Raw genomic sequence first — 27989 nt, forward strand, 5'->3', positions numbered from 1 at the left:
GAAAGACTTTGCCTTGGCTCCTCCTCGCATCACCGAAGCTGAGCAGTCATTGCAAACAGCAGTTTTGCTATCTATTTCGGACGCTTTGAAAAACTTTCACACCACGGACATTTTGGCTTCTAACTCTCTCATGCTGCAGGTAGACACACGTGACATCATCACGCTGCGCCGCGCAGGTCTTCTTCGCGCCAGGGACATTGCGCCGAGGTCGGGCATTTAATCAAGTATGCAGCAGCCCATTATTTTATCGGTTAATTATATCGGCGGATATCGGCTTGTTGGCCGATATCCGTTCATATGTCCGCTTTGTTGTTTTGCCAAAAGTTTGATCGAGGACAAAATCCAAGTTAAGCTGATGCTAATAAAACCCAAGTGTAGAGAGGAAGAATGATACCTGAATAAAATGATTGGCATGCAAATATTTATTTGGATACACTTAAAAATATCCGTATCTATCCTTTAAATCATAAGAACTAAAATCCTACTTTATATGACGCATGTTTTTTGTCTTTTTTTGTGCTTTCTTGTTCTCTTTCATTTTTTTCCTAGGTAGGTTTTCTGTGAGCATGTCTCTTATAATGTGACTGTCACCTCCCCTCTCTCCCTCTCTGTATTTTTCGTCTCCTTTTTCCGAAGTCGCTCGACTCCAACAAGTTGGCTTTGCTCCCAGCGATATTTAATTGGCTTCTCGTCTTGGAAAGTCAATCAAAGGGGCCTGGGAACATGAAATCGTCCCGTTTCACCTGGTTACTGAGTGAGACGGCTCCTGTGGTGTCAGGATGAGCGTGTTCCCATGTGTGTGCCATGTGATTTTTTGTTCCTGTGGTGATAGGAAAGTTATTCTAGTTCTTTGATTTCCCAACAGACCAGGAGGCGAGGGAGGAAGAGGGGAAGAAAACAGGAAGATTCTGGAGAGGAGGATGAGGGGGGGGGATGGAGTGAGAGAATGGAGTGGTAAAAGACAGATGGATCAAGAAAAAAAGATTTTGAGAGGAAGGGGGGAAAGAGTGGAGATAAAAAGAAGAAAAAAGAGAATTAGAGGGAGACTATTGGCGTGGTTGGAGGATAAAAACAGATTGTTGTTTTTCTGGTGTTCAGGATCAGTGGATTGAACCGTCCTGCAGCAATCTCAAGTTTATCACAAAGTTTTATTGCAACGCGATCTGCTCCTCTATCCATCAAAGCATCCATCCAGTCATCCGTCAGTGCATCCATCCATCCATCCATCAATCAATCCGTCCAGCCATCCACGGCTTTCTTCTCCTCTTCAAAAAGCAGAAGGACCCAGGGAGCAGATTTAGATAGTTGTTTTTGTGATTCTCAGGCTGAATGAGCTGAACAGGCCTGCAGCAATCGTCTGTTATCAACAAGTCTCCTGCAACCAGCGCTCAGGAGGGGAATCATCTTCAAACTCTTTGTGTTTGGCCTTTTCTTTCGTTCTTTACAGACAGAAGCTGTGCTGCATCAAAGCACAAAAGTATTTTGATTTGACTAAAATATATAGTTTAGTTCTAACTAACATGCAGGATGTAGTTTTTATCATCAAACGCTGGCTTATGTCTGCAGTAATGTTGAAAGCTTTAAATTCTCTTTCTCTTTTTACGCAGAGATTCTGCAACAGAAGCTTCGCCATTAAGCCACCTTGTACACTGAACCACACCACATGTAAGTGTCCCAGTGTGTGAATTCACACATTGCTGCGATTAGGAAGCAAAAGAGGCAAGACATGTCCACAAACAGTGCGTGCTTTACACACACACACACACACACACACACACACAGAGCTAGTCCGCCCTTCTGGCTCCACTGTTTAGACAGACTTTATTACACCTCTGTTACTACCTCTGATGCCGGCTCAGAGGTGGACAGTTTTCGCTCCAACATTCAGCCTCTTGACCTTAAAAATTCAAGTTGCTCAAATCCGATAGGCGAAATTCAGATCCCGAAATACAAGTAAAAAATTTCAGATTAAATATCCAGGATACCACGGAAAAGCAATCCATTCTGTTGCGAATCGATCTGACATCCAGCCAGTCATGTGACAACAATTACTCAGCCGTGGCTCATGAGTCCCTTTCACACAAACAAGGAAATAAACATCTGGATTACTTTGCTGCTTTGTCTCGTTAATTGATGGGTGTCTTCTGAGAAATTGTAAGAAACAGTTTGCTGGGAAATTATTTTTTGTGTTGACAACAGCATCTTCAAATATGAAAAAGTGTAGAAATCATGAGTTACCTGGTACAGCTGCATTTCTATTATTGATGAAATGTTAAAAACACTAAGAAAAATGTCATTACAATGAGACATGTCTATTCCTCATACAAATGAATGACTTTATCGTCTCTTTCCTCCGTCCGTAGGTTCACCATTTCCCACCAGATGAGAGTGTTTAACTGACTTGACTGACAGCTGACCTCACTATGGAGTAGACCATAGCTCAGTCTGTTGGGACTTGGCTTGGGAACCTGAGGGTGGCTGGTTCAAGTCCTGGTATGGAACAAGCGTGGAATTGGTCCTGGTAGCTCCTTTCCTGAAAAGGAGCCGAATCCCCCAACAGCTCAGGATGCATGTCCATGTGCAGCCCCCTCACTCTGACATCTTTCCATAAGTGCATGTCCATGATGTCCTGTCGCTGGGGAAACCATCGGGTGGCCTGAGTTGAGGTGAGACTAATTTCTATTTACAGTTTCTACATAGAAATGTAGAATCTGTAGGCAGGGACGTGGATTGCCAGGGCGACAAGTGTTCTTGATTCCATATGCTTGTAGTCTGAATAATATTGACAAATCACGCATCAGCAGGCTGCAGCATATGCAGGAAAAACAGTCCTTGTGGAGAGCAAAAGCAGGGGTAACGTAATGCACCGTAATGACACCCCGGCTTCCATCAGCGGCTATCTGACGATAATTAAGCTTCTTATTTATCTCTTTAAGCAGACTTTTGCATGCTAACAGCTAACAATCTGTTCTAGATTTAAAATTCAACTTAAGATAAATTCCCTGATGTGGTGTCACAAAAGCTGTTCAGATTTCCCGACTTCCTCAAATGCATCATGATCGATCCGATCTCCGTTCAACAAACAAGCATTTTAAGAGTAGGACAGACCTGACAAAACTTCATTTTTACTTTTAACAAATCTGCATCATGATGTTGAAATTTTGACGAAGGTAAGACCCATTAATTAAAGTAAATCACAAGAAAAATTGCTTCTTTTTCTGTAAACAATGCAGCACGTGGAAAAGGAAGTTGTTTATCGCTAACCGCCGGCAACGTGCCTCGGCAGGTTCACCGTTGTGCCCAGAGGCTATATCGTCGTTAGACCACAGCCGATGAGATCCGCGATTGAGGTGATACAGGCAAGTTAAGATTGCTTTAACTTTTCCTTAAATCATTCTGAAACAGTTTTGTTGTGAGTCTTGTTTGAAGTCAACATTCATCTACTACTGCAACAGCAGTTTCTAACTATTTAGGTCTGTGTTATCAACTCTTCATGTTCTGTTGTGTCTTGTTAATAAAAGGCCGTAATTGGATTGATTTTACCTGAACACGTCTTGGTGTCATTCCTGCTTAACCAGAAGCTGTTTGGACCTTATTATTGAGATTCCCTCTTCACTTCATTTTTCAATTGCAAAACAACAGACTGTAAATGAAGCTTAAAGCAAACTAAACCTCCGTCTGAGGTGTCTGTTTGCCAGGTAATCTCTGGCGTGTGTGTGTGTGTGTGTGTGTGTGTGTCCTGTCTGTCAGTATCGGGTATGAGGATATAATTCAGCTCTTTCGTCTAATACTACAAGCACACTGATAATTAGGCTGCTACTCACACACACACACACACACACACACACACCTAACACAGATTGATTGGAATTGTGCTTTTGTATAAACCCAAAGGCTCTTTTGCACCTGTTCCTGCAGGAAATTAGACATCACACAAACACACACACACACACACACTATAAGCTGCAGGATGCAAATGTAGGAAAGTGTCTACCTGCGGACACACACGCGCGCACACATACTTGAGATTACCAGGCTGCAGGATGTTATTGGCACTGCTTTTGTTTGCAAGCTCATTAGGAATTTGTTATTTTTGTAAACTGGCCAAGTACAGTAAGGATTTTATAAAGTTTCATTCAGCATTTTAGGTTAATATTAAAGCTTCCAAATACAGGTAACATGATGTAGAGGTTGAGAAGGTATCAGGTGGATACATTTTGAGTGTCCTCTTTTCCCTTCTCTTACAAGTTGTCTAAGTTTAGACTCTTGATCCAGCTTTTTAAAACTTAGCTCCTTAATTTTTTTGAACTGCTGTTTCGAAACTAATGTTCAAGGTGTGTTGATTGACTGGGGCCTTGGTGTGACAGACAGTTAAACAGAGGAACTGGATTAGAGTTTTTTTCAGTGTGTAAAAGGGTCACCATGTGTTATTAAGTTTTGGTGTATTTTTTTAAGGCCACCAACTACTTCAAGATAGACTCGTATTGTGACAGCGGTCTCATTTGAAGGAGTTCACAGGTGTATTTTTAGATTTCTTAGTGTCATCTTTGTAGAGAACATGTTTTCAGATATTTGGCGTGTTTGAAACGGGTATAAAAGTTGAATCATGATTTGATGAACTTTTAGAGAAGCTTTTTTTTGTGTTTTTTCTCACTTGGCAGCCTACCTGTTTATTTGTTCATAATTTGTCCCTCCTGTTGAGCGCTTGGCAGAAGCTTTCAGAAATGCCAAGAACAAGTCAGACGGACAAGAAAAAAAAAAAAAGTCTCCGACAGAGATCATGGCAATTTGCTCTTTCTGTGAATATTTGGAGTTTTTATGCATCTGTGTTTGAAGACTGCATAAATCAAGTCAATCTTTTTGTTCATCAGAAAACTGTGGGGTGCGTGAAGTATGCAAATGATCACCCGTTCCTTTCAAGTGGTGAGTCATTTTAAGACAGAGACACTTGCCACTTGGAAATTGGCGTTAGATTGTTTTTATGATTTCAACATATTTCTCAGTAATTCTAGTTATAGACTCTTAAGCCTGGAAATCACAGAAGATATGAAACACACAAAATATCAGGTGTGGCTGCTCACTTTTTAGTTTCCCAATCAAAGGCATAGAGGCCACAATTCAGAAGCATTCTGTAGATGCCTCTCTCATGCCCCTGTTGAACTAAAAAAAACACACAATCCATTTGAGTGATTTTACAGAGATGTTTCCCCTCCCTTATTAACTACCTTTGTGTGGAGGCACCAGCTTGCATTTTAGATGTTCGGGGATCAAAGTTAATTGTCTACAGTTGATATAATCTGCGGCTGGTGATGGTTATCATTCAACCGGCAAAAGTAACAGTCAGCACTGAATTAAATGAGAAGCCTGCTGCCTAAAGTTTTCTTCATTACTTACAAAAGGTGCAAGGTAGAAGGTTCAAAGGGGCTTTTATTTATACATAAGATATTTTTAGCTGGAGGACTATTTATTGACATATTTATATGTATGTTTTTCTGTTCATATATGAGACTATGTTGTGTAACTGTGTCGTATATGAATACATGTGCTCAAAGGTAGATGTGAAGAGGAGGAGAAAGAAGAAGGGTTGAAAAATGAATGTTATTGAAAGCATTCACCATTATGTCTGTTTTTTCTTCTCATTCATTGACATTTTCAGGTTATGCTGTCACTCATGGAATGTTTTGACAGACAAACCCTTCTTCGGTTGACCTATCTTGGCACACAGACGCTAAGGGTTGTGCCGAACGTTTCAGGACGAATAAACTGTAAAGACATCTATAATTATCAATGAAAATATGTCTGATGTAAAACAGACAAAAATCCTGTCCCTGACATGGTAAGGTAAGTAAGGTTTGGTAAGTAAGTTGTAAGTAAGGTTTATTCATGTAATTTTATTATAATGCAAATTCACTCAAATTACGTTAACTAAGTTAAACAGTCTAACGACATCCTTCCAATATCAGATGTACCGACACACATGTACAATCACATATGTACCGTCACGTATGTACCATCGTTTATGTACCATCGCGTATGTACCGTCACGTATGTACCGTCACGTATGTACCGTCACGTATGTACCGTCACGTATGTACCATCGTTTATGTGCCGTCACGTATTTACCATCGTTTATGTACCATCACATATGTACCATCATACATGTATCGTCACTTATGTACCATCATGTATGTACCATCACGTATGTACCATCGTTTATGTACCGTCACGTATGTACCATCGTTTATGTACCGTCAAGTATGTACCATCACGTATGTACCATCGCATATGTACCATCACGTATGTACCATCATACATGTATCGTCACTTATGTACCATCATGTATGTACCATCACGTATGTACCATCGCATATGTACCATCACGTATGTACCATCGTTTATGTACCGTCACGTATGTACCATCGCACATGTACCTTCACTTATGTACCATTGTTTATGTACCGTCACTTATGTACCATCGCACATGTACCGTCACTTATGTACCATTGCATATATACCGTCACGTATGAACCATCATTTATGTACCATCGTTTATGTACCGTCACGAGTGTACCGGCTTGTGTGTACCGGCACGTATGCACCATCACGTGTGTACCATTATGTATGTACCATTGCATATGTAACATCGATAATGCACCATCATGTATGTACCGTCACGTATGCACCATCACATATGTATCATCACGTATGTATCACCATATAAGAAGCATTACCTGTGCTACCAGGAAGACAGACGAAATGAAACACACCATTACAACATTCCTGTTGCAGCCAATAGGAATCCAGTATCCTTAAATATTCCTGTCATAAACACTTAGTTACATTCATACACAATTGATTTGTGTGACATCTTAAGAGGTGTTCATTCTGATGACAAAGTGAAAACAATCGATAGAAAAACTCGGTTGTAAATGATTGTACAAACCGTCTTTGTAACAACTGCAATTTAGGATTAGAGGAAATAAATATAGAGACACACACAGAGCACTTGTACACCTCCATCACTGCAGGGTAAGGAGGTGAATCTGACTTTTTAGTGTCTGTCTTCTCTGTCAGAAATCATTACGTCGTGTTCAGAGAGGTGTAAGAGGCCAGGTGCAAAGAGCTTGACTTTTTTTTTCTTCTCACTCTTCCATCTCTTACACACACCTCCATTTCTCCTCTCTCTGTCTCTGTCATGGATCATTATACGCTCTGTCTGCATGACGATTATGAGAGAAAAGTAAAGGTAGTACCAGACACTATGTGTTGCTTTACACGCATGACACGTCCACAGACAAACACACACTCGCTCACAAGTCTGTCTCTGGTTAAGTAAATTATGAGGAAATATTAGAGTGTACAGGTGGCTCCGATCAATAACCAATCTGAGGGTGACCTTCTCACACACACACGTAGTGGACAGCCACACAGCATGTTTCCTACCTGGGTAATTCCCCTCACATGACCGACCACTTTTGTGATGCTATTTTGATATTTTTCAGGGACTTTTGCTCTGTCTTGTCCATCACTCCCACTAACCTCACTCTGCCTCCTTCCACACTACATTATCTATCCCAAAGGTGCCATATGAAGCATTTAGAAATCAATATATGACCATCACCACACTCAGTTTGAGCTATAGGGATAATATGTCTAAGTGAACAAGACCGCTTGCAAGAAGACTGGCAGCTCTTCGATACTGCATTTTAGACTCAACTTTAGCACTTCTAAATACAAGGTTTCAAGGTGCTTAAAGTGGCTGAACCAGGATTAAAACATTTCAGGACAGAGGCAAATCAAAATCAGACAAATGACATGCAAACATATGAAGGGCAGCAGCAATTGAAAAACCAGATGCTGAACTCTGGAAGTCTTAAAAGGTAGCCAGTAAAAAGTTATAATAAATTCAAAATCTGCCTAAGCAGCTGCCTTTTGACCTGGCTGAAGGCGTGATATTGTTTTTAACTCAATATATTGAATTTCAAGAATCTTGTTGGGATGATTTTAAAGCATTGGGGACCTTCTGGAGGTCAGACTGAGAGAGAAAGCCCCACCGCAATCGCAACAAAAATATACTCACAAAGTTTAAGTGTGAGGTTTTAAAAACCAAATGTCTGTGCTACTTTTGAATCACACTGAGGCATCTGAGTTCAATACATTTGACCTTTGACCTTTTGGACATATTAAATAAGCTCAATTCAGTTGTAAAAACAAATGCATCATTATGGATTTTGCTGATATCCCATATACCAATATTTTATCTGGTGGGTTGCCTCTAACGGTACAGTTGTGAGCACATACTGCGACTTAGTACGGAGTGAAATTGACGTATTACTATGCCTTCTCTAATTGTAAAACATGCTGTATATTTTTTGCTATTACATTATATCATTCCTGAGTACTTGGTATTTATCCTTGCCGGAAGCAACTGATTGCTTATGTAGTCAGTCCACAAAAACTAAAGGCAATCTTCCAAGCGTTTAGTGTGGTTAGGAAGAAGCTAACGTCTGTCACTCACTTGTTGCCTCAGCCTCACAGCACAACATAAGTCGGATCGCTTGTTCTGCCTGCTGTCTTTGTAGTAAAAACTGAACATTTTTTAAGTCTGCATTTGTGAGATTTTTTCAAGAAACAACCTGCTTACAAAATACCCACAGCACTCAACTTAATCGAGTAGTCTTCATTAAAAGTTGATGTTAGCTTACGAAAGCATTTGCAAACGAAGACATTTATAAGTTTCCTTTCTTACCTAACGATGTTTTCTTGGGGGGGAAAAAACACAATAAAGTTGCGTACAGTGCCCAGCTATCTCCTCAGGTCAACGAACACCAGCTCAAATTCATCTGATACGTGTTTGGAGAATGGGAGAGAGCGAGCTTTTCCAAGCCCCGACTTATGACCCACGTTCTTATTTTGGCGCCGCCAGCCAGTTTTTCCTGCATCATCCCTGTTAGTGTGAATCTCCATCAAAATAAGTGTCAGAGCTGAGAAAAATAATTGCATGCTCAGACTCCTTGAGAATACTTGGAGCGCCTTGTTATCCGTCTGTCATATCGGCAGAAATTTTTATTAGTGGCCTTAGCTGATATTAAATTTCAAAGCCTCTACCTGCTGATATCGATAATGTGCCGATTTTCTGATGGATCCCACCGAATTAATGTACATTGCTTTTCTGTGTGTGATAAAGTCTTAAAAAAATACTCTGAGCAGCACTCTAAGAGACCATTAACTTTCAATTTCATATGTACCCCTTTGATTGCATCATTCACATGTGCTTGACTTTTAATTAGAATATCTCCAACTTGAAGGCATCACAACAGCAGGAATAGCGAGTGGCGTGATTATGCGGCTGCACATTGATTTCAGCAGAACTGACACTTGTTACCCTCATGTCACACACACTGCTTCCAAACAGGCGAATCAATTCTTGACATTTGGTCGCATATGCCTGCGGGCGCGGCATTTATTTATTTATCTATTTTCACTGCAAATTCATCCTGCCACTTTTCTGTGTTCATTTATTAGTTAGACTCAGTTGTAATTAATGCAGAACACAGTCGGGCTGCCGTTTCCACCGCGGGTTCATGTGAGACAGACTGTACCAAAGTAAAGCTGACAAGGTGAGAAAGACGGAGCATCAGCGCACTTGTTTTCTGTCTTTAATTTCCCCTAACTCGCACATTAATCACCACTCACACAGACACACACAAATGCAAAATTAGCAAAAACAAATGATGTTCTTGTCTTCCAGGTATCACATTAGATTTTAATTTAACAAACATAACAGCTGCACAAGCTCATAATACAAACGTAGCGTAGATCAAGTCTTTATTATGCTGAGCTGACAATGGCAGATTTACTCGGGGTAAACAATATGCAGCTGCAGTATCATTGTGTCAAATATAATGACACAAGTGATCCACATGAAAAATACTACATTTAAAGGCAGATTCTGTTTTTTAAGTGGTGTAGGTGGAAATATACGCAGCTGCGGGAAAACCTGTAAACAACTGATGCTAAAAATGGCATTTTCTTTATTAACTTTTGATAAAAACACAGAACTTGTTATTAGGATAAAAAACGAAATAAAGTCAATGTGTCCATGGAACAAGTTGTGATGTTTGGTACATGTATTCATCTATTTGTTGACTCCTGATCCATCACAGCATGCAAGAGAATATCACACATTACACGCCCTGTGCGCTGCCTGTCGGCGCCAGTGTCCGATCGCACTTGAAGCTGTTGGCATTTACTGACTTCCTTCCCTCCTGTGTTATGTTAACTCTCAGATGTACGTCCCTTTGGACAAAGCGTCTGCTAAATAAAACACTGTTAGCATTGTGTTGATGTATGTGTGATTGAAATGGCTTCAGAGGTCTGTCCTTTTATATTAAACGTTTCCCCTCACAAAGGGACTCTTTTTAATTGTGTCTGCAGGGTGTATTTATTTTGTTTTTGTTGACCTCCCTGAGTGCATGCAGATGGTGCCGTGAACAACATGTGGCCAGCAGGGCGCACATCAGAATTTAGAGGCTGGATTTCTTAATCTTTATATCCTTTAATTTTATCCATTAACCAGATTTATTTCGATAATTGCTGCTCCGTACAGCAGCCAACTCCTTTGGGATTAATTTGAACAGTGTTTGAGAGCCAGGCTTAATCGGCAAAACATCAGTGGTAGACTCCATTTAAGATCTGTGCAGAATGTAAATGTAATGTCTGAATAAGAAGTTCAACTGTCACATACTGAAGTGTGTTTGGCTCAATATTTTTTGGCATGTACTGTTGAATGGATGGATGGATTGATGGATGATAGATAGTTGGATGGATGGATGGATGAATGGAAGACTGGATTGATTGATGGTTTGATGGATGGATTGGCGAAGATATGGATGGTTGGATGGATGGATGGATGGATGGATGGATGGATGGATGGATATATATATATAGATGGATGGATGTGGGGATGGATAGGTGGATGGATGAATGGTTGGATTGGTGGATGGATGGATGGATATATATAGATGGATGGATGTGGGGATGGTTGGATTGATGGATGGATAGGTGTTTTAGGTGTTTTTATGGTTAGGAGGATATATGTGATGAATGATGGATGAATAGATTGGTGAATGGGTAAATTAGATAGATGGATGGATAGATGAAAGACGATGGATGGATGGTTTGATTGATTGACTGATGGATGGATGATGAATGAATGTTTGGATTGGTGGATTGATGGATAGATTAGATGGACGGATAGATGGAAGACAGGATTGATGGTTGGATGGATGGATGGATGGATAGGTGAATATATGTTTGCTTGGGTGGATATATATAGACGGACGGATGCCCTAAGCCCTAAGGGGACGTGCATCCATACATTTTATAACTCCGTTTTCCCGTCATAGCGAGTTATTTCTGTTCGTTTTCTGGAGCTCTCGACTTCTCTCTCTCGTTATCTCAGGAAAACAAACTTGTTTTGTCATGATAACGGATTAATTTGGACCGTTATCTCGAGATAACAAAGCTTGTTTTCTCGCGTTAACAGGATAACTTTGCGGCGAAAAGAAGAAGAAAACAACAGGCTGGTCACTGTGATATTACAAACCAGGACATGCCATGCTGACATTGCCCACACTTATGAGATAAGTTAAGTTTCTGTGTTCGTTTTGTGCTTATACAACTCTGAGGATATGACGTTATGGTGGTGCAGCTTCGTTATCTCGTGATAACGTGATAGATAAGTCGAGATCTCGTGAAAAGGACCAGTAAATAGATCGTAATTTAATGCCATAAAACTAAATCTAATGTCTTATTATCTATTAACAACTACCTAGATGTCTTTTCTGTGCTTTACTGAGACTCTGGTCAATAAATTAATTAGGCTTTTATAAATCTCCCTCGACTCAAAGACTTGAGTGATTTGTGTACCTGTAGCTGACCAATACATGCTTCTGTTTTCTGTCCAGAATTAGATTTTTCTTTGACTAACTAAGAAAAAAGTGGTCTGATGGATTCATAATGGAGATAATCCCCAGCTGTAGCTCTGATGAACAGATTAAGAGAGAGGTCATGCACACTCTCAATGTCTTTCACTGTGCACCATCACACATGTCAGGTGTTTCACAGAAGCCACAGGTGTCAACACTTTTTTCTCTCCCTCTCAGTTTACCTCTCATCAAACACACACACACATTCTCACTCTCTCCAACACATACACACACACACACACACACAAACACACACAGTACATTTTCCTTTTCATATTTTTTTCATGAAACCCTCATCAAAATGTGCTTTTCCTTTCCAATAATGTCACTTGTATGCAGACTTTCTCACTTTCTCTGCTGCTTTCTCACTGTCTTAGTGGCTGTGAAAGTGTGTGTGAGTCTGTGGTTAATATTTAAAAATGTCCTCGGGGCTTGGTAAAGCAATGAGAGTTACTGTGTCCCTCGGAGGACGGCGCATTAATGTAAAACAGCATTCAGGGAGACGGCACAGAGAGAGGAGATATGAACAAATATAAATGAACAAGAAGAGGCTGCTTTCTTGAGACTCTACTGAACACTGAATCATTTCCTGCTGAGTGTGTCTCCTGCGTTTGAGCTTATCTTTTGTGCCTTCATATCGTACAGAATCCCTTTTTTTATGACTAAATCAGCTATACTGAATAATTTTTTCTTTGTGTGTGACTTTGTTGAGGTGCTTTCACACGTTGAGTTCGGTTCATTTGGTCCAGGCTAAGGAGAGAAGGAAATTGTTGCCTTTTAGTTCTGGTCTGCTGCGTTTTCACACCAGCTTCTTAGAACTCGACCAGGAGCTGTTAGCGTGACATCATGTGGAGTGACAGGTAGCTCACAGATTAGACTTTGGTGGCCACTGTCATCCTGCATCATCAGCTCACAGTCAGGTGACTGATTTACATCCTTTGGCATTCACAAAGAGCTCCCTAAGATATAGGTAATAACAACTACTTCAAGTCCAGACTGGATTATATACATATCTATATAGTTTGAAATCAGCATAGCTTTTGAATCCATGTTAATACCTTCTGTCACACAGTCCTATAATTAGTCTACAAACTACAAACATGTCTGCCTCTTTGAAGCGGTCTGAGACGAAACAAAGATCTAACTGAGAGCTCCAAACCAACCTAAACTAAAAGGACAAACAGACCAAGGCTTGTTTCAAAAATCCAAGCTGCTTCGGTGTGAGAGCACTCTTAATTTTATACATTTTTAACACTGACTTTATTGCCCTTGTTACCTTTGACTTCCTGTTTGAAGCATTCTAGCCTTACAGTAGCTAACTATCTATCCAGGTCACACAAAGGCCTTTAAAATCCAACCTGCGTGACAATTCTCCTAAAATGTGTCTTCTTTTTTTAGGCTTAAATAATTGACTCCTTACTACATAAATGTCCCTGGCTCATGTGTGCTGATTATAGTATCAGTGGCCTTAACACAGTCAGCTGCGACAGGTGATGATGCGTCCTTGATAGCAGCGTTCAGAAACTCGACACGCAGTCTAACAAACTCGGGTCTTGAGGCTGATTTGTCGACTAAATGCTCGAGGGAATTCCCGACAACACCAAATCTGTTGCCTGGAGCAAACTGTCTGGAAGAAAATGAAACATGTCATGTTTAAAAAGTTGTTCAGTGACAAATCCAATTGCTGTCACAAACAAGCAAGACAAGAAGTAATGAACCGGGTGAACGTGTAACCTGCCGTTCACATTCCACCTTTTTCACAATGAAGTTGTCAAAATCTTCCTGTCAGTGTTATAGCAGTGATGTGTTAATGAAACAACTGGAATACCTTGTGCATATTAAAAACAGTAGTTAATGAATGTACTGTATCACTGGGGCATAAATAAAGCTGATAATTAACAGGTGCTTTTCCTCAGTAATCTGCATCAGAGGGGCCAGAAGTAACAGAACATTAGATTTGTCTTTACTCAGCACTTACACAACTTTTTCCCCGCTTTCTTTTAATTATTATTATTTGGAGTTTTTTTTGTCTTTATTACACAGGATAGCTGAAGAGAGACAGGAAAATGTGGGGCCAGGAGAGACCGGAAGTCAAGGACTGTGGCCCCCGTATACTGGGCGCCTGCTATACCAATCGAGCTAAACCAGCACCAAACAACTTTTTTTCGACTTACAACTTTCCGAATCGGAATGAATCACATTTTTGTGCAGATTTAAAGTCATAGAACAGTTGTTTCCCAAGGTGTGGTCTGCGTCCCCCTGGTGGGCCTTAAAGGTACTGTACTTGAGCAACAAGAGATCATTAACAATTAATAAACACAAGATTTCTATTTTGTAATTTTAAAATTTCTACATATATTTTTATTAAACCAATTCTTACTTGAGTGTGGATGTTTTTTTTCTTCTAGTTATTAAATTTCACTGTCGCATTCTTAAGTTTGGGGATAGCTGTCATAGATGACAGCATCGTCAGCGTAGCCGTGCACGACACAATCTATCCATCTTCTTATTTGTCCAGTTTCCACATGCAATGAAGCGAGCAATGTGGACTTAATATACATCCTGATACAAATCAAAGAATCTCCATCCTTCATTGTTGCAAGAAAGGAAAATGCACCATAAAATTTGGTGTATAAGACACACTTTTAATACATTGTTTTTCATCTATATATCGGTGCGACCAATTTTCCAGTTTAAAATGCTGAGAGAGGTATTTTATTGTGTACAGTAGCTTACCCAGACGATGGCGCTATAATGTAGCTAAAGCTTCGTCAGGGACATGCGCAGTCGTGATCGCCATCCTCGCAACAATTACTGTAGGCGGAGCTCAACGACCGCACCGGTGCCTAGAAGGATTGCAAACTCGACATGGCGAAAACAGATGGTAGGCTATAATTTTTGTGTTTTGAATGTGTATCAAATGAAAATAAATTGAAATACTGTTGAAATAACCTTTTTTTCCTCTACCCCCTGAAGCAGACTGCAACCTCTATTTGGGATTTGACGGTAAGTAAAAGACAGATTCAGAGGGAAAGACTTCATGTCACTTTTCTTCTTCTAAATGCCACCTGTGCTCAGGTGACAGCCTGCTGGAGCTTGTAGGAAAAGGTTTCCTCCTCTCAATTTAAATGACGCATACTTACTGTAAGATCCTGTGAAGAATTCCTTTAATTACCATGAAGTAAAAGTATTATTCGGGCCATGCACCCCTGCACAGTTGGAGTCAAAAGTCTCCCTTCCTCTATGAGTACCTTGCAGTAGTAGCTCACACCACAAATGCACGTTGGTGAGAGCCTCTTTATGGACTCAGTGGTGTGTTTTGTACATTTTCCTGCTCATGGTTATTCATTTTTTTATATATATACATTTCTTTGCACCACATCTGTGGGGATAAACACCACTTTCCTGCTTAATTTGACAGGTTCCTGCACTTTTCCTCTCATTGAGGCATGACGCAGTGAAATGCAAAACACCATAAGACAGTAAAACGGCTAAAAACCCCTAAATATAAAGCTTAGATTGCAGTTTTGCCTGCAGGCTGATGCATGCATAATTGCTCTGAAAAATGGCTGAATTATCCCTTTAAGTGGAAAACTATTTTGTGCCTCGGCGTCGGTTAAGTGTGTGGATATAAATGCTCTCCTGCGAGTGTGTGCGTGTAACTACAGAACGGTACGGGCATGCTAATGCGTTAAAAGTGCTTGTGTGCCTGTTTGTGCGTCTTGAGAGTATGAATTATTTACCAGTAATATCTCATAAGAAGCGTATTATACGGAGCGCACAAGACAAAGGCCTCCTGAACTCCATGACGGACTGTAATCATAGCCTTCAGCTGCACAGAGGGAGGGGAGGAAATTGTCGAAAGGGAGTGAAAATGGAGGAAGAATTTATTCCCCGGTGTCTCAAAAACTTACTTTGTTCGCCTCCTGTTTCCCCACTTCCTGTTTGCACTCTTATATCTTCAATTCCTTTTAGTTTCGCTATCACTCTCTGACTTAAATAATTGATTAAATCTTTCCATCTATTATTGCCAAGGTGGATCGTTGCCAGTTTGGGGCGCCATGCTGGAAAATCTGCTTCGTAATCCTGCTGGTCATCTTTCACATTGTCTGACAATCTCTCTGACTGATGAGTAATGAGCGTTTCACAGGTCACATCGTCTCTTATCATCTCTAAATGATGACAAACTGGCCTCACGCTAACAACTGCTGTGCCTGACCAACCCCTTTACTCAAGCAATCAATCAATTAAGGTAATTTCCATTGATCAGATCAGCGTTATGTGGCATTTTACTACATTTGATTATAAAGTGATGGCTCCCACTCTTTCACTCTTCCTGTCTTGTTCTTCACCTTCATCCTCCTCCTCGTTGCCATTTTCCTTCCCAATCCTGTTAGATGAATGATTTCAAGTGGTTCAGGGGTCGAATCATCGCCCGCTGTCCCTCCGTGCCCCTTATGAAACACACCAGCCCCACACCGATGATTGATATCTCGTATATGGCGACTTCTTCGCTCCAGCCATCAGTCAGCCATCACACCTGTTTTCATCAATCAGACGAACGGCGATCCGCTGCAGCAGGATGGAAAAAGTTGAGCTAAAGCTGAAAGTTGACGTCTTTTTCGCTGTCGCCTCACTTTTTATATAAGCACGGCATGTTCAATGATAAAGATGACAGATTTACAACTCCAATTTATGATTTCTTTTAACAATTTGTTCCCTGACTTTTCCACATTCAAGGTGACTTCTGTTTAGTGATAATCTTGCAAATTGGTCGTAAATATTCTCTTAAAACTAATGTTGATACTATAATGCTGAATTGTGATTGGCCAGGAAAGCCTTTAGGGAGTCGGTAACCTATGATCATGATACTTTCCTAAATCTAATAATTTTCCGTTTTCCCACCGAAATTAGCGCGTTGACGCAGGTTTTTCAGACCCGGGAAGACCTGCTTATACATGCTAATTGTCTCTTTTCCCTTTGCCAGTGGAGTATCCTGCTTTCGGTCTCTTTTCTGCTGCGTCCCCATCTGACGTCACAAATGCCCTCTAAACAGGGTTAGATAATTACCCGGGTGCAGACTCATTTGACCAGAGTCTGAATGCCAATTATAGCCTTTCCCAATAAGCAAAAAAGACGGGTGTTAGCAGGTTTTTTGACCAGTGGAAAAGCAGCTTAAGTATGTTATGAAACTGTTGCGTTTTGGTTGGGCACCAAAAGACAAGATCATGGTATGGGTTACAATAAAAAGTCGAAAAATAGTCCCCTGGCTAAAAGACCTTTCTGGCAGAAAGCCAAGTAGGCAAAGTTTGAGGCTATAGCCATTTTAACATTGCAGTTCAACCACAGCGCGGCAATGAAGCTCCACCATTGCGCCGACTTTGCCATTTTCATTAAACCAGCCAACGCTGGCATAAAGGCGCCCCAGTGTGTGTTCTTACATGGTGTTCCGGCGTTGCAAAAGCAAAACGAACGTGCTTCACATACACTCATGGAGCTGTTCCGCCCCGGTCGGCTCCTCCATGAACACTGTCGCTGTTTCGCCTCTGTCACTACTTCCGATGCCGGCTCAAAGGCAGAACGACTTTGCCCCACCATCCCACCTCTGTGCATTTGACATAAAAGACGAGGCATAACAGAGGCGTGATAATCCCACCTTGAACTGGCAGTGTAAAAGGGGCTAATGAATACTAACCAATCACAGCACAGTGGGGGCGGGTCTAGTCAGAACACTTGGTAAGAACATAATGCATTCATGATAGCTACTGTTACAGAAGACAAACAAACGGTTAGTAAAATTCCCTGTTTTGTTTGTTTTTGTTTTATTGAAAGGAATAACCGAAAGATTAAAAGCACAGTATTAGATGCATTAAAAGCCTAAGTTGCTGTGCTGCACATTTACAATAACTTCTCCCTGTTGCCCTATTATTTTAATTATTACACTAACAGTAATCCCCCGTCCAGCCATAACAAAGTGGAAGCAAACAAAACATTAATCACTCAGCAGATTTTGCTTATTGGCTGTCAGCGATCGCATCATTAATACACCCATCCATCCATTTAATTGTTCAGTCCTCCATCCCTTTATCTATCCTAAGGGAGAAACCCCCCTAATGTGTGCTACAGAGCTATTGAGGAAAGTGGGGGGGGGGGGGGCTAATAAAGATCATCTTCCTTATCTTCCAAATCTGTTTAAGTCGGCCTAATTGGGTTTAAATTTGGTCAAATCAAGATTCTGATGAGAATGATCCCCAATTAACCCATTTAACTCGAGTTTAGACTCTCAGAGAGGAACTCGCACATTATTTAGAAATCTTTCACAGCATGATATCTTTAACTAAACCCCCCAAAAATTGGGGATTCCTAGATCTGCACAGACTTCTAATGAATAAATACCTACCACGCATCAGCTGAAGCAATGAATACAAATCAAACAGCTATATTTGGTCACATTCCTCTCCAGAAATGGACACTCTTGTCAATAAATAACCATCATCCATTGCTTACAACAAGGCAGCATTGCTTTTGTGTACAGAGATTGCTTCCTTCTTCCTTCTGCTTTGATCACTGGGAGCAAGTTCCGGAGTAAGGAGGGTTCAAATTGACGCTGTCAGCAGGAGCCACATAGTTTCCTCTTGAAACTGATACTTAATGTTTTCTGGAAAAAAATATCTAGTTCAAAAGAAATACCTCAGAGTGTGCCCTCCACATTTATCTGTCCGCCTGTCTCTCTCTCTCTGCCTGTCGGTTTATCTGCGCGTCTGTCACGCAGTGCAGCTCAGGTTTGAGCAGGGGGATTAGAACCTACAACCATTTCTTCTTCTTTAATAGGATTTGACAGAGAAGGGCCAGTTTCACTCACTGTGTGTGTGTGTGTGTGTGTGTGTGTGTGTGTGTGTGTGTGTGTGTGTGTGTGTGTGTGTTAACCAGAGAGTCAGTGGTGCCGTCATGGTCACGCCCCGGTTACAGAGTCACATAATGTCGAGTCTGAGGTCGTCAATATCCTAATCCCTGTGCCCCATGTTTGTGTGTGCCCATGCTGGTGCCTGTGTCATGCCTATGACTTTCTATGTCATAATCCTCATGGGGTAAACTGTGTGTGTGCGTGTCTATTGAAGCGTGTGTGTGTGTGTGTGTGTGTGTGTGTGTGTGTGTGTGTGTGTAAGTGTGTGTGTGTATGGACGTGTAGAGGAGGGGAACAGAGGGTCTGAGACAGTCTCAATACTCAGAGAATATCCTCTAAGAGCATCAAGAGGCAAGTACTAGACAAGGTGCTTGTGTGTGTGTGTGTGTGTGTGTGTGTGTGTGTGTGTGTGTGTGTCCATTCACTGCATGAAAGAATGTGTCTTGTATGAAAAGTCTCAATTTCCTTGAACTATAAATAGAGTTTGTTCACACTGAACGTCTCTGTTAAAAACCTCTGTTTACACGTTTGGTGTCTGTGTCGCTGTCCAAGGTGCTGAATCCATCTGGCCTTAGCTATTTGAGAAAATATTTGATTCTAGTTGCTATTTTAAAATGCTTAAATCATCAATTTCAAGAGGGTTAGTAAAAGCAAAAGTTTTGTTTTATGATCATCAGAATGAATAAGCTTTGATATTGGATAAAAGGGAAGTTAAAAAGTATTTAATTGCATTCTTAGAGCACTGTCATGCCTGCTTTAAACAATGCACTGATGTGCACATTATGACGTCTCCTGGTAGTCTATATGTCTCTGCAGCGACCTCCTTGAGTGGTGCCATTTAGCATCTTTATCCTGTGCAAAGTCTGAGGTCGTCAAATAAGGCATTACAATGCTGTGATTACCTCGCGACCTGTCCGGGGATGTACCAGCCTCTCACCCAATGTCAGGTGGGATTGGCTGCAATCCTTAGAGGATAAGTGGATATTCTAACATAAACTCAAGGATAAGGTCCACATCGCCTTAGTTAGAGATTTGCTACAGTCCATTTTTGCTTGAAATGAATTTGCCTGAAGGTCTTAAAGCACGGGGAGCTTTCTACTACAGTACAAGACGGGATAAATCCAGCACCGAGTGGTCTTTTAAATCTCAGCAAAGACCGAAAGGTCAAGGTCAGTGACAGAGCACTTTGCTGGTAGGATAAGTGCTTTGCTTGAATCAAGTAGCTTGAAAACCTACCTAGCTTGAAAACCTAGTTTGGAACACATTTCGCTTGCCTTAAAAACAGGAGTTAAGTTGGAAGTCTTTTTTGTTACCCCGGACAAGAATCGAGGCAGAGATTCCTGAAAACACAACAATCATTGCGTCACCCATACAAGATAAAACCACACGTTACGAAACGTACGTAATGCACGCATCATCCTGACTTTTATTTTCATCGTCCTAAGAGAAATAACTGACGCAGCCCCAGAGCCGATCCCTGTCGACTGGTGCCCTGTATGAGCCACACTACGCCACATCATTATCCAGGCCACCTGCTAGAGGGGCAACAGATGGAAGAGGCTTACCTCGTGCACCCCCGACTGACGGCTCGAGTCAGCCAAGCAGACGTTCGTCAATGACAACCACAACAAACTCTGCATGACGCTTGTACGCTCAAACACTTTCCATATGTGGCTCTCTAATGCACAAAGCCATATGGGTACCTGTTAGTTCAGAGTCAGTGAGAAATGAATGACATCAGTGGAAGTCGTAGACAGATTGTAGGCTAAGTTTAAACTACTGTACGACAGCAGTATGATTTATTACAGGGCTACAACTTCTGTTATGTCTACGTTATTTTTAGCCAAGGATGGATTACCATAAACTTTGGCTCAGACGTGAACCAAAGTTCATGTCTACCTCAGGATGAATTGTTTTACCTTTGATGATCCTCATTTATCATCGTCATGAGGTCTTAAGTTTGATTGATCCAACACGTTGGTCCCTGGATGTCTAACATGTAGCCATTACAGTTTCGAAGGTTTGTTGATGCCATGGTAGCAACTCCAAAACAACAAGTAACCCCCCATACCATGCTTTGTAGTCAGTGTCACTCTATACAGGCCCAACATTTACAATGTAAGCACCATGCTGTACTGAAGATGACTTGAAACTACTGATTGACATTATAAACTTTTTAGGAAAATGTTTAGAGGCGATAATTCAACTGAAAAGTACTCATATTTTGTCATCTGCTTCCGCGCAGTTGGTTTTTGCAACCAGTGGAGTCGCCCCCTTGCTGGCCATTAGAAAAAAATGCAGGTTTAAGGCACTCCTTCATTGGCTTGTGCATTTGACTTGTGTTCCCGGTCTGCAGTCGACAGCACATACCAAAAGTGACCGGTCAGGGCGCCCATGCTGACCCCTGTCCACCGACGAAAGCGCCTACAATGGGAACGAGAGCATCAGAACTGGACCACAGAGCGATGGAAGAAGGCGGCCTGGTCTGATGAGTCATGTTTTCTTTTACATCATGTGGCCGGGTGTGTGTGCGTCACTTGCCCGGGAGGACATGGCACCAGGATGGACTATGGGAAGAAGGCACGCCGGGCGGAGGCGGTGTGATGCTTTGGGTAATGTTCTGCTGGGAAACCTTGGGTCCTGCCATCCATGTGGATGTTACTTTGACACGTACCACCTACCTAAACTTTGTTACAGTCCGAGTACACTTCTTCATAGAAACAATACTCCCTAAAGGCAGTGGCCAATGTCAGCAGGATAATGCGCCCTGCCACTTTGCAAAAATGGTTCAGGAATGATTTGAGGAACACGAAGTTCAAGGTGTTGACTTGGCCAACATTTGGCCAACTCTCGTCCAATCGAGCATCTGTGGGATGTGCCGGACAAACAAATCCGATCCATGGAGGCCCCATCTCGTAACTTATAGGACTTAGAGGATCTGCTGCTAACGTCTTGGTGCCAGATACAACAGCGCACCTTCAGAGGTTTAGTGGAGTCATGCCTCGATGGATCAGTTTTGGCGGCAAAAGCGGGACCGACACTATATTAGGCCGGCGGTCATAATGTTATGGCTGATCAGTGTATATTTCCCATTTTAGATAGAGACTGCTAAAATGGACATCTTGGATGTCATATCTAATAACAGCTGATTTGTTTCATACATCTTACGTCTCCACAGACCCACTCTTGAGAGCGGATTAGAGACTTCTCTATTAGATTACATGTCATGTTTGTGCTGTAAATACCAAGATAGCATTATTCAATTTTCCTTAATCAGATTAAATAAAGACTAATTATCGCTCAGTTTCTCATAATCTTCCCTCATCTTAGAATTAAATACTCACTCGGCCGGCACTATCTCGGAATAATAGTTGTTTAGGAGTATTCTGTAGGTGTCTGAGATGCTACTAAATCTGTTCCACTCTGACAGCCGCATAAGTAAGAGCTCACAACATGTCCTGTATTAATGTTAATGCAGAATAAATGCAGAATCAGGTACGTCTGTGTGTATATATGGGTAAGTATGCAGCAGAGAAAATACCCTACTTATGGATTTAAGCCTTAGATTTGAGTTTGCATTTTGTGTCTTTCTGTATGTACAGCCTCTCTCTCTCTCTCTCTGCAGGCCTGATCAAACCATATTGTGCTGCCTGAACACTGGGTTGTTAAATCTTCTCGCCCCTTCTCACTGTGCTGCATAGTTATTACTCGCCTCCCGCTGCTTCCTTTCTGCCTCTATTTGTAAGATTCAACTTTTAAATATTTCTTATTACTTCCCGACTCCAAAGGCAGAGCCAATAAAAATGCATAAACACACCTTCCGCTGTGATCATCTTCCTCCCGCTCATGTTACACACTAAATATCTCTCGCTGCGCGCACACACACACACACAAGCACCAATTTAGCATGTCACACCAAGAGGGAAGCATCATTTCTGATTTGCCAAACATCACTCACTTGCCTTGCACCTTTTGGGGTAAGTGTTTTTGCCTCGTGCTCCACATTGGTGTATGATAAAATTGCTGCATACAGCACTGCGTGCATTAAATTTGAGCCTATGAACCAGTCTCTCATTAGCAATTGATAACAGTTCGACAATTCAATTTTTGAATCTATCGTTGACGTTTTGTTGTTGTTGATGCTTCATGTCAGCCGGGCGTGCAGGATGGAGATGCCTTCAAAGACTTTGCAGCAAAGTCGTATTTCTGCTTTTGGTCCGTTTTCGGTGACTTTTACTGCTCTACAAAATCCCTTTGTGTCCCTTTTTATTACACTGTCAGAAGAGCTGAGTGATATTTGCAGTCAGCACTTTTTTAATGAACATTGTGAAAAGTATGGCCCCAGCTGTATTTGTGTAATTACATCCATATAGAGTTTATGTAAGCGACTCAAATTCATCGCACCCCTCGAAAACATTTCTCTTCCTGTTAAACATATGCAAAGGGAATGTCGTTGTCAGTACAGATTGATTGGAATGCTGCTAGAATGAGACATCCAGTTACCGTTTGCCGAGCAGCTATTGTCACGATCAGATCTTACTTACCGGGTACGGCACGCCTGTCAATCACCGGCTGTCTCCACATGCTGAAGCAGTAATTGCAGGGCTTTAGTTAAGTCACGTTCGCATGTGGGATTGTTCACACTGTAATTAAGAGCAGCACAGTGGGATAACAACATTCATGTCAATCTCCTGGTTGTTGTTCCCAAAGTTATCTGGAATATCTGACAGAGCGGATATCTCCCTCTGAGTATCGAAGTGCCGGTCGCCACATGAAGTAGCTGCCAAGCCACCACTTCTGGCAGTTACTTGTACATATTCTGCTATCCCTGACACAACTAATTCAGGGACTTTTCCAGCATGTTGCCACCAATCTAATTTACAATTACCAAGCAATTCCCACACTCCAGGAAGTTTTATTGAAACAAACTTCTCCCATCATCCTGCTGGAAGCTGATTGCGCCAAATAAGTCAGATTTTCCAGGATTTAGCAAAACCACTGTGAAACCCAGGACAGAACAGCTCCAGATGTGCCGCTAGACAGGGATGTGGTTACAGAGGATGTGCCTCGCACCATCAGCCGCCCTTTATGCTAGCAAGATGCTTGGCTGAGAAGATCGCTATAGTCAGGAATCCATCCAGCCATCCATCCATCATCTATACCGCTAATCCTGCTCAGGGTTGAGGTTGACTGAAGCCAATCCCATCTGTCGCTGACCTAGAGGTGGGGTACTCCCTGGACTGATGGCCTCACAGGGCTGACACATAGAGACAGACAACCATTCACGCTCACATTCATACCTACCGGCAATACTAGTCTAGTCTTTGGACTGTGGGAGGAAGCCGGAGCACAATGCTCAGGGAGAACATGCAAACTCCACACAGAAAGGTTCCCTACCTCTGAACCAGGAACCTTCTAGCTGTGAGGCGACAGCGCTAACACTAGTCGTCATTGTCCAATATCGTGTCCCAATGTACAACCAGCATTTGCAAAACCATGAACATAAAGAGTACGACAGTTCTGCGTCTTCTAGAACATCATGTCTATATTTAAGATGTCTTTTTACGAGGTTCAAAAAAGTCAGCTTGGGAAAACGTTTCCAACCAACTCTGAAAGCTAACGTTAGCTTAATCTGCTACCTAGCTATAGCTACAACTTGCTATAGTGAGAGAAGCCTGCTTTGGACCACCCTCTGTCTGAAATCAAGGAACAAAGGACGTAACAACCGGCAAATGTCCCACTGTTAAATGTAAATTTAATATATGACATGCAAAAACAGAGGGCATGATGTCGCAACTGTACCTACCGGTGCGTTAGCATTAAGCCGAGAGTTAGCTTACGCCTAACAAGTGAACAAAAAAACAGTTTTGAAGCTCAGCCACCCTGCTTGAATAAAGCTGCACAAGATGTTCGGCCTCACACATCGACACTCTCCTAATGACCTCATCGGTTGATTTGTTTGTCTGATGTTCTCTAGTTGAAATTCAAAGAGTGATATCTTATCCATGCAGTGATTATATGATTACTGAATCTAACGAGCTCATTAATTGCTTGGAGGCATTTTAATGAAGGTTCTAATTGAAAAGCATCCTGTGCTGACGGAGGGAAGGAGACCCTGGAGAACCTGAGCGCTGGATAGACAACGCGGATCACAGGAGTATTTTATTATTTTCCTCACATCAATTAATCCGTTTTCAATTATGATGTTTGGTGGACAAGCTTCTTTTTTTCTATTTGCTAAATGTTCTATATTTTCTTTCTGCTTCTTCCCCCCCCCCCATGTTTACTCCCACGACTTTGCTGAATGTCAAGGAAAAGACGGAAAAAATGGCTGGAGAATTTTTAAACAAACTCATGCATTCATTCAGGTGTTTCATTTTCTCCTTATCTCCCTCTCCTCTTTGTTTCCCGGCTCATCACATTCACTCCCTGTTCCTCCCTCCTTCATAACACGACTTGAACTATCCATTCATAATCAAGATTATCATCACCGCGCTGGTAACGACCTCAACAACAGATGAATGGTAAATCAATAAGCACTGACCTTGCGGCGCAGTTGGACTGGGCTCCCTCTCACTCACAGAACAATAACTTCATTATAGGGGGAGACAGTCAAAGTAATGACGGTGTTATTTTATGAAATTATGCCCATAAAAAGATGTGGATTTCTTTGTTGTGGTAGCGCCTTGAAAGAGAAAGAGATATGCCATGCTGAAGCGTCCTCCGGTCATTCCGAGGTCTCGCACCAGTGTTTTTCTCGTCTTTTGAGCCGGCACGCCTCATTAATTAATAATGTCCCTGTTTTCTTTAAGTCGATGTAGATAGTGGATCCCTTTGGGCCTCAGTTGCCACTTGTAATCTCAGAAATGGAGAGGGGTCATGGATGTTTTTTCTTCTAGAAGTACCACTGAGATCCACTTTAACAAGGCACTCCAGCTGCTCAGTGGCCAGCAGTTAAGACTGGAGGCTGAGTTTGTCCAATGGACATGGAATTGGAGGGTTTACTTTTGGGGTAAATACTAGCAGTTGTAAGAAAATATATATCTGTGAGTATTGCAAAGCTATGTTAAATGGGAAATTATCTAGCGGCGTTCTAGTCATCTGCCCACCCGAGGTGCTTTTGCACTACACGTCACAGTGACCCTGGGGTTTTAGTGTCTTGCCCAAAGAAACTTCGACATGGAGCTGGGGATTGAACCAGTGACTGTATATATAGATGGATGACGCGTCTCCATCTGCTCTCATTGTACGAAAGTGATGCCAAAATAGCCCCGTGATAGGGGCTGCCATCTTGCGATGGTGACATCATTTGGAGCCAGAGTCTGCAGTAGAGATCGTCGGGTCACACCACCATAGCCACTTCCGCTAACCACAACACACACTTAACTTACCGAAAAAGCAGCAAGGATCCCGCTCGTCGGCGTATTTAACAGCAGAACAGCTTCTTGTGTTGGTCTGAAGCAGACGTTCACAGATATGGAAACTTCATCGACTGTAGTGATTGTTTTAGTTACGTCTCCTCTCACCGTTCCTCCTCTACTCTGCTGATCAGGAACAGATCGGCTGCAGGAGCCGCATTTGTCAAACGAGCTGTCAATCATCCTTTTTACAGCATCAAATAACTAATAACTTGTCAGAAAAATGAACACTTGGATGTAAATCAGCATGATAAGAACTAACTTTAATGACAGAAACCATGTTTGAAAAACATTTATTTGGCGTGTATTTTGATTTTATAGTTTGACTCATGTCCCATCTGTTAACATGGAGGAGGTGGGTTTTATGAGCTATACTGCAGCCAGTCAGCAGGGGGCGATAGAGGTGTTTTGGCTTCACTTTTAGGCGATCGATGTATCGATTCTTAAAGAATCTATCAATTTCTAACTAATAGTTATCGCGCAACTATTTCGTTTTGTTACTGATATAATCAAATGTTTTGTTCAAACTGCAAAAAGAAGATTACAGGGACTGTAAATCTAATTGCAGAAAAAAAATTCTGAAAAAATCTCAATAAATCGCTTGTTTGCTGTGTCACAATATATCGCGATATATTTTGTATTGTGATACGTATCGTAGCACCAGATTCTTGCCAATTCACAGCCTTTATTATTTGTATTCAACCTTTCTTTAACCAGGAAGTCCCTTAAGATCTAAATCTCTTTTTCGAGGTAAACCTGGCTAAGAAAGCACACCATTACAAAGCTGTAACACTTATTAAATGGAGCATATTAAAAAGAGGAAAAAGTGTTTATACAGGGAAAAATCCATCTGCTGAGGAAAGTTGTGACCTGAGAAACTTCAGACCAGCTGTTATTCTGAACTCCTTTCCCAAAACTGCTCTTTCAAACATCATTACTTTATTTTTCAGCCTAAACCATGTCAGTTCCTTTTATTGGCCATTTTAAATTTCAATCAGTGCAATACAACTGGCAAATAATGAGTAGATGAGAAGTGATCATCAGGCATTCTGAACCAGGAGGAGATGTGATCATTCTGCAGCCATAAAGTGCCAAAAGGCTCTAGAGCCTGACTGATAAACCTGAACTTTTTGATTCCTATTAATCTGTCAGGGGAAAACAACACATCCAAACACATAAGAGGGGAAAGAGATGAAGCCAACAGACTGGCACCATTTTCCAATGATAACATAATGTGAACATTAGAGCACCTGAGCCTGAGATAATGAAGTGAACTAATAGAGATAATTGAATTTTGTATCACCCTCAGTCACAATTTTACCTCCACTAACTTCATTTGCCATCTACCTCCCGGCCAGGGTATGAATTTAATGATTTGTCTGTCTTCCTCACTTGCTTAATCTTTCTTTCCCTCCCTCTGGTATCCTCCCCTCCTCCCTTTGTCCTTCTCTCTCTGCCTTGTAATCTCTCTTCCCTCTTCTTGCCATTCGATATGTTCCTCCTTTTTTCTTTCTCTTTCTCCCACACTCTCTTTTCTCATACATTTAAACACTACGGTTCTTATCACCTGAAAACACGAAGAGATAAAGATACATGAGAATGAATGTGCATGACTGTACAAAGGGATCCTTTAGTAGACAAGCACACACTCTGATACGTTCATCACACACACGAATG

The sequence above is a fragment of the Semicossyphus pulcher genome, unplaced genomic scaffold, assembly GCF_022749685.1.
Source record: "Semicossyphus pulcher isolate SPU_LCO1_2020_fin unplaced genomic scaffold, fSemPul1.0.p SCAF_16, whole genome shotgun sequence".
Lineage (NCBI taxonomy): Eukaryota > Metazoa > Chordata > Actinopteri > Labriformes > Labridae > Semicossyphus > Semicossyphus pulcher.